The 7853-nt window shown below is 43.4% G+C and overlaps 1 protein-coding gene across 6 annotated transcripts in view; it reads left to right on the plus strand.

Annotated features, from left to right (window-relative positions):
• LOC137427300 (KH domain-containing, RNA-binding, signal transduction-associated protein 2) overlaps positions 1 to 7457 on the plus strand; it is a 41089-nt gene extending 33632 nt beyond the window's left edge. For 2 of the 6 annotated variants that reach the window (XM_068116705.2, XM_068116708.2), the window contains exon 11: positions 6698 to 7457. The gene's annotated coding sequence lies outside the window, so the exon portion shown is untranslated. The remainder of the gene's footprint in view (positions 1 to 6697) is intronic. The other 4 variants (XM_068116706.2, XM_078778465.1, XM_068116707.2 and 1 more) reach the window with 2 other exon arrangements.
• The last annotated feature ends 396 nt before the right edge of the window (positions 7458 to 7853 follow it).

Consider the following 7853-nt stretch of genomic DNA (forward strand, 5'->3'; position numbering starts at 1 on the left):
TTTAAAATTGAGCAGCAAAAACTATCTGGGGAAATGGGGAAGAAACACGTGGTAGAAGAATGAACGAACGAATAAGAACAACGAATGAATGAATAAGAACAACGAATAAGAACAGAGAAGGAAATCTTTTTTTTTTCTTTTTTTTTTTTTAAGAGCTGAGATTTTAAACGAGGAAGTAGGCTATGGGGTGAAAAGACTGGGAAAAACAGTGAACGAAAGTTATTGGAGCACAAAAGACGGAGCGCTGAGAGAAGAACAAAGCCTCAAGGTCGGACACGGTAGCCTACAAGGCAGGCCTCAAAAGACATGACACGAATTAACACAATTTTCTATACAGTTTAAGGGCAACTACCTCACCACCAGCCAGATTCAGTGTACCATGGATGGGAGGAAGGGTATGACGATTGAAGACGAGATGGTATAAATCTGTGCATGAGAGAGAGAGAAGTTTACTTTGGAAGAATTCCCAGGATGAGTTGATGGCTGCTTGAAGACCGTGACAGTTGGCCTGAGTGAAATGCCAGACTCGTCGACGCTGAGGAGGCTCTCTGAGAATGACCAGAGAGATGTCCACTTCAACAAGCACATGATCAGAAGAACCGATTGGAGCAGAAGAACAACAGCAGACATTTGCAGGGAAGTTTGTCATAACCAAGTCGAGAAGAGAAGATGCTCAGTTGACTGAGATCCGGGTCGGGAAATTGACAGATTCCCGAGAGTCCCAGTTTGTCGCAGAAGTCCTTTGCTGAGGTGCCATGGTTGGTGCAAGAAGTATCCACACCCAGTCAGTTGGCATGATGACAGTTGAAATCACCACATATGAAAAAGAGGGAGTTGTGATGAGTGGATAGAAGTTGGTCCATTGTCTCAGGGAGACGTAAATGGAGTCATCACTGTTTGGAGGACGGGACCACACATATATGAATAAAAGGTGGAGCAGAGGGGAAGCCGTAGCCAGAGGTACTCTTGGGGGTGGGGTGGAGAGAGGGCAGTGCAGGGAGAGTGAGGAAGAGTTTTTGATAAATATAGCTACCCCACCACCAGGACGAGGCTCAGGTCTATCATACCGGAGGAGGGAGTAACTAGGGAGATATATTAAGGAATCGGAGACATCTTGAAGGAGGAAAGTTTCTGTTAAGCAGATCAATTCTGGATTGTTAGAAGCAACCTGTATGGAGAGATCAGTCAGGTTTGAGCGAAGGCCCCGGATGTTTGAGGTCCATACCGTTAAGGAAGAGGGAGGGGGAGGGGGAGCATTGGGTGCATGACAGGAGGGTGGGGGCGGGTAAGATGAGGGGAGGTAGGGAGAGCTGTTGATGGTGTTAGAGATTGCAGAAGAGTTTGGAGAAAGGGAAGGATGAGCAGGACAAAAGCTTTAATGGTGATGGGATGACGCACAGTGAGTGGGGTGTTGTTTGAGGGGGGGGGGGGGGGGGTGGGGGGGGAGAGCAAAGTAGGTTGGAGGAGGTGGAGGTATGAGATGGAAGGGAGAGAAAGTGGCGAGGTGCCAGCTTTGAGGAGGGGAGGGGGGAGAATTGGTGAAAGATGGTAAGGGGGGAGATTGGCAGGGGAGATTGGGAGGTGTGGAGGGGAGTTTTGAAGGGAAGGGGTAAGGGGGAGGAGTTTTTAAGGGGAGTGGTGAGGGTGGAGTTTTGAAGGGGTGGGAGAGGTGAGGGTTGTGTTTTGAGGGGGAGGGGTGAGGGCTGTGTTTTGAAGGGGAGGTGCGAGGATTGTGTTTTGAAGGGTGGGGATGGAGTTGAGTCGAGGCTGGAGAATTGAAAGGGAGGGCTGAGGGGGGAGTTTAGAAAGTGTACGATTATTGGCAACCGAACTTTTATTACAAACTGGGTTTATTGTGATTTTCAAGTCAGAGATCCGTTTGAAAACGATAGAGGAGGGGTGGAATTTAGGTGAGTATGGAGAAAGGAAGAACTGGAGGAGGTTGAATTTTTTTTTTTTTAATGGAATGAATTTAAGAGGAAATTTAAAAAAGCCTTTTAAATAGGAACAAGTACAAAAAGTTTTAATTAAAACAAAATCCGCGTCGATGTTACACAATGCCTAGATGCAGCTGTGCCTATAACGTCGATGTTATAGGCACAGGACATTCCTATTGATTCGATTACTTGATGTTATTTTTGCGTAAAGTGAAAATATATCTCGGCAATTTCCCGTGTGTGGTGACGAATTTTTAATATATCTCGGCATTTTCCCGTCTGTTATTTCAGGCGGTATATGACTGACCATGCCGCGATTTAAAAAAAAAAAAAATCTCGGCAATTTCCCGTATGTGGTGACACGTGAACGAAGCTATGCTCCCCTCTCCACATTATTGTGACGACGTATAAATTAAATATTTCATCGTGACGATTGTCATCAAATGGACGAATTTTTAATATATCTCGGCATTTTCCCGTCTGTTATTTCGGGCGGTGTATGACTGACCATGCCGTGATTTAAAAAAAAAAAATCTCAATGGACTTGAAGTTACAGGCCTTTGAGAATTCATTTCGTTCTATAAAGGGCAACTTTCATCGGATTTTCTTCCCGTTTTTTTTCAACCGAGTCTAAAACTATGTTCGCGACTGTGAAAAATGAAATGATATATCGAATTTGATTTGAAATAAAACTGAGAGAGGAAGACACCACGGGCCTACAAAACAGCCTCAAAGCTATGCGAGTTAATAAAATGGTGGATATTTGTTAATATGAAGCCTCTCCCAGAATGGGTGGAGCTATGGTTCCCAGAATGGGTGGAGCTTTGAGGTTTTGTCTTCTCTGCAAGAACAAGAAGAAGAACAACAGCAGAGGGCACTCTATGACCAGCGTCTGCGACGCGGCTAAAAAACATCGTGTTGTAATAAAACACTGCAGGGGAAAGTTTAAACATATTTGAATAATATTTAAACAAAGCCGTGAAAAACGACCTGGGAAAAATCCCTGAAGTGAGGGTGTGGATCTGAGAAAGAAGGAAAAAGGGTTGAATGCGTATGGTGGAAGCTAGAATTGGAAAGGTGAGTATCGGCTGGAGATGGAAGGAAGAGCTGGAAGAAAAGGGGATAAAGGGGGTGGGGTGAGACAACAGCACACGTGGGCCGGGCCTGCAAGGAGAGAAGGAAATAATATATATATTTTTTGTATTTAAAACGTTCGACAAAGGGTAATGTGTTTGGCGGAAATAGGGGGAGAAAAGAAAATCAAGAACGGCAACAGCGAAGGAAATAACTTGTATTCACAAAACACCGACGGGGGAAGGAAGCCTCAAGGCCTCGAGTTACCAGGCCGCGCAAGCGCTGCGAACAGGAAACGACTAATTACACACAAGTTTGCACTAATTACAAACCAAGACCTAACTAGAAACGCACAGCAGCATAAACACAATAAAATAACGAGTGGAAATTTGACAAGCCCGCGAATGGGAAAATATTTAAACTTTGACGTGGAGAGCTCGAAGGACGCTTCTTCGCCAGAGGAACGGGAAGTGGTACCGGAAGCTGAAGTTTGCGCATAAATGCAGAAGAGCTCATTTCCTCACATGCAAACCTTTTTTTTTTTTTTTTTTTTTTTTTTTTTTGATAGTCGAGGCTCGTGAAAGAGCTAACATTTATCAAACAAACAAATCAAACGAACAAGCAAACAAAGTATATAAAAAGGGGAGCGGTCGACAAGATGGGGACAGAAGGGGAGGAAGCACACAAACGCAACATTTGAGAGCAGGGACATCTGGAGATGTGTGGGAGGGAGAGGGCCTGGGGGGAGGCAGGATAGGTATAAAACGCAAGGACACCAAGGACTTACAGTAAAGAAGTCAAAAGTCACCTTAAAAAAGTGGATTTGGGGTGAAATTAGCGGGGGTAGAAAAGATCAAGGTTTTGGATTGGGGAAGATAAGAGATGGTGGTGAACAGCCGTTTTAAAGACCTGGAGGAAGGAGTGGGATTGAAGAGAGTGAGGGAGTTTGTTCCAGAGGCGGGAGAAAAGAGGAATGAAGGAGTGAAGGTGAGCAGAGTCCTGATTTTGGCAGTTTAACCATAAGAGGGTTGCAGGCAGATACTGTGCGACCTGCAGGAATATTTGGGGGACAGAGCCCAGAGAGAGCTGGGGGAGCAAGGCCGGAGAGGAGTCGGAAGAAGACGGAAAGACCACCAACCTGCCTGCGGTGATTAAGTGAAAGGCCCTCGGAGATAGCGTCATCGCGGGAGATTCCAATGATTCTGAACGCTTTGGTTTCAACAGCGTGAAGACGAGCTAGGTGTGAGGCAGCTAAAAACTGCTCGCTTTTATACACTTGCTGTCGCTGTAATCTTGAGAGATTGCGTTTTCAAGCGGGCCTGAGCAAGTTGAAGGGGTTTTTAATTTTATTATCGTGCGTAAAGTGTTTTCAGTGGATTAAAAATGTGGCATTTGTTTTTGTGTTTAACCAAACTAATATTTGAAGGAAAGATGAAAATGCCTCTGTCTTTTCTGTGTTGTTTCGGCGTAGCTTAGAGGACAAAGCAGTCTCGAACTGTTTGTCCGTCCGTATGTATATATGTATGTCCCCCTCAAACGTATATCAATCAGAGCTGAGGAACTGGTCACATACATGACGGTGATGTGATTACGTCTGTCATGATGGCATACAACGGCTGACTCTACACTCCACCATTTTGATTTTTATGCTGTTCAGGCTGAACCTGTCATATAATCACAATCGCCATGCTCTCCCTTTGCGTTTTTCTTTCAGTGTGAAACGCAAACAAACAATTGTTAAAATGATCATCAAATATCAAAAGCATACACATTACGGATCTTCCAACAACACTACGTATGGGCCTTAGGCTTCATGCCGCACCTTCAGACCACTTCGGACAAATTAGCCCAGGTTTCGTAATACAGTAGTATTGTTTTTGTAATACTAATATATACACTACTCACAATAAGTTTGGGATATTGTGGGAGTGCGTTAATTTTTTTAAAATAGTGGTTAGGGTTGGGGTATTGAAATCAAGAATGTTGTGTTTTTTCACACACTAATAACCATAGAATTAGGACCAACAACTTTTTTCAACATAATTAATACACAAAATCAACCACACCGAAGAACCTGCCAATATCCCTAACTTATTGTGAGTAGTGTATATATAATCGTAACGTTGCAATCCCTTTGTCGTTATTGCAAAGTTTCTAGATTGAAGTGGTGTATGGTTCATGAATCTATGGTGAGCGGTGTACGGTGCAAATAATACGGTAGTAAGGAATTAGCCTAGGTTTGATTTTTTTTGGAATATCATTTCCATAATATTGATAACTTAACGTTAGTATTATAGTAAATCTAATCGTAACACTAATCCCGTTGTCGTGACTACAAAGATACTGGAGGTTAAAATATATAATCTTCTATATATTTAAGTAGTGGCAGTTTTGTGTCCGTCCGTCATGCTCCATCATTACGTCTGCGATGTCTTTATGAAGGCTGACTCCACCCGGTTGACTCCACCGACTGACATTTAAATTTACTAGTACACCTGCGCACGACGGGATTGCCCGCAAGGGTCATTCCTGTTTGGTGTATATAGATTACAGTCGATCTATGGCCGGGTCTCAAGAACATTGGGTGTGTGTTCATTTACCAAGTTTCTTGTGGAGAGATCACCAAGTGGTTTAAGCATCATACGAGCAAGAACTGAATTCAAAACCGTTAAGGAACAGCTGGCTTGGCAAGTGCTAGCTGGCTGCTTGGTAAATGAGCACACCCTGGTCTTCCTCCCTTTCAGTCAGTTTCATGTTATACAGCAGGAAAAGTGGGTTTCTTTGGTGGTTTTCAAAACAAAACCTTAATTGGTGGGTTTCAAAAGGCCGCTACGGAAAAGGCAATTTAGTAGCAGGAAGGGTCATGTTATTTACCCAACCCTTGTGGGGTATATAGAGTACAGTAGATCTTCACTCAGTTCTGTAAGTAAAACTTGCCTCACAGATGTCGGCATTCCTCCAAAAAATTTTTTTTTAATGCTGTAAGCAGCATTAACGATTGTTTAATAAGCTGATCATATGTGTTTGTGGTTTATAATAATTTACAAGCCCAACTCCGCCGCTGTTAGACTTTCGGTGTTGGTTTTTATTGGCCATGAAAACACGTCATTAGGCAAAGAGTGACAAAACTAGCACGTGTCGTGCCGCCATTTCCTTTGTCCACCCCACCCCACCCCCGCCCCCTTAACCCGAGAGGTCGCCCTTGCGACCCCCTCTCAATGTGACCCCTCTCAATGTACTAGGCGTTGGGAGCTTGATACATGTTTTATTGTGCAGTAGTTGATACAATTAGTCATTGAATGTGTCGGTTTGCGCTCCATCCTCCTTGCTCCACTCATTTTTTTGCCGTCTGTTTTGATGTTTTGTGTCGCATTTGTGGAGTCACAGGGGAGGGGGTCAAGCAACTTGCAGGCCACAGTGTTGTATAACCGAGCCTGAAATGTGTTGCTGTGTTAGGCATTGTCAAAACATGTCCCTATTCCCCCCTCCTCCCCATCCCCCCCATCCCCCCCAACCCCCCACCACTGCCATCCAATTTTCCTGTTTCACCCGTCCCTCTCTCCATCTTCCTCATTTTTAATCCTGGCTTTCTCCTTGTGAACCTGACATGCACATTTTGTCCGATGGTTGCAAAGTGTTAAATGCATTTATCTTTTCCTCATTTTTATTTTTTGGACCCCTCCCAGGTTTTCCCATTCACACTGAAATTTGTGGTTTTAAATAGGTGGAGCAAAGTGTCTTTTTACCAACATGGATTGAATGGGGATGGGTTATGGGAGTCATGAGGGGAGGGTGGGAGGTGCAATGCAAAGAAAGTTTAAATGAATGGGAATCCAGGTGAAAAATACAGGAGTTTTTAGCAGCGTTTGTACAAATACCTTTTTGGGTTATACCATACAGCATACACGATGTGGACCTCTTGCTTCTGCTCAAAGCATTCATCAATTTGTGCTCGTCTTCTCGTGCATTTGGCTTTGTCAAATTGTCCCAAATCTTATGACCAGTTGACTAGTAGAAACACGTAACGTGAATCTACGGTTTGCATCGACCCATTTTGATATGCTTAAGTGCTCGTATACCTTTTTACATCACAATGTAGTTATCGTTTGTGTGAAGCCCATCATTGTGCATCCTGAGGAAGCCGAGGTGCTTGCCAGAAGAATGAACGGTTCCTTCAGGTACCCCCGGGTGTGCAGTCGCGTCGAGACCCGCCGGTTGTTTGTGCAGTGAATTTTACCCGTGGCCATGTTGCTGTACATTCCATCACTGAACTTTGGGGATCAATTTTGAATGGTTTTTATTTTTACCTGTGATATGTTTAACTTTAACCTCATGTTTTTACCATTGTGCTGGTGGTCATTTTATGTATGGTGAACGCTTGCCATTTTTGTATTAAACTTGTTAACTCTGTTTGGTGTGGAAAAAAAAACACTATTTAAAAACTTCTATTCTTGTGGAGAATCATTTTATCAGGTAAAGAATGCAATTTTTTTTTTTTCAATGTTTATTTTGAAGCAGTTCTGGCCTTTTTGCATTTGGATTTCATTGTGTAAAGTACACTGCTGTTCCGGATGTGGGAGGTTTTTTGGGGAACCAATGTGGTTAAAACCTGAGGCCCCATCAAATAACTTATGGGTTACTTACAGGTTATTTTTTTTTTACATCCAAATTCCCGTTTTATGTTTGCCTGAAACAACTCGGCACAAAGTGATGAATCTCTGAAAAATTGACGACTATCTGTCGCCAGCTGAGAAAAATGGCAAGACACAGACAAACCTTTGTATTTGAGATTTTGTTATCCAATTGGTCTGCAAACACTCAGTACGGGGTTGTCATGGAGCT

The sequence above is a fragment of the Myxine glutinosa genome, chromosome 5, assembly GCF_964187855.1.
Source record: "Myxine glutinosa chromosome 5, kmMyxGlut1.1, whole genome shotgun sequence".
NCBI lineage: Eukaryota > Metazoa > Chordata > Myxini > Myxiniformes > Myxinidae > Myxine > Myxine glutinosa.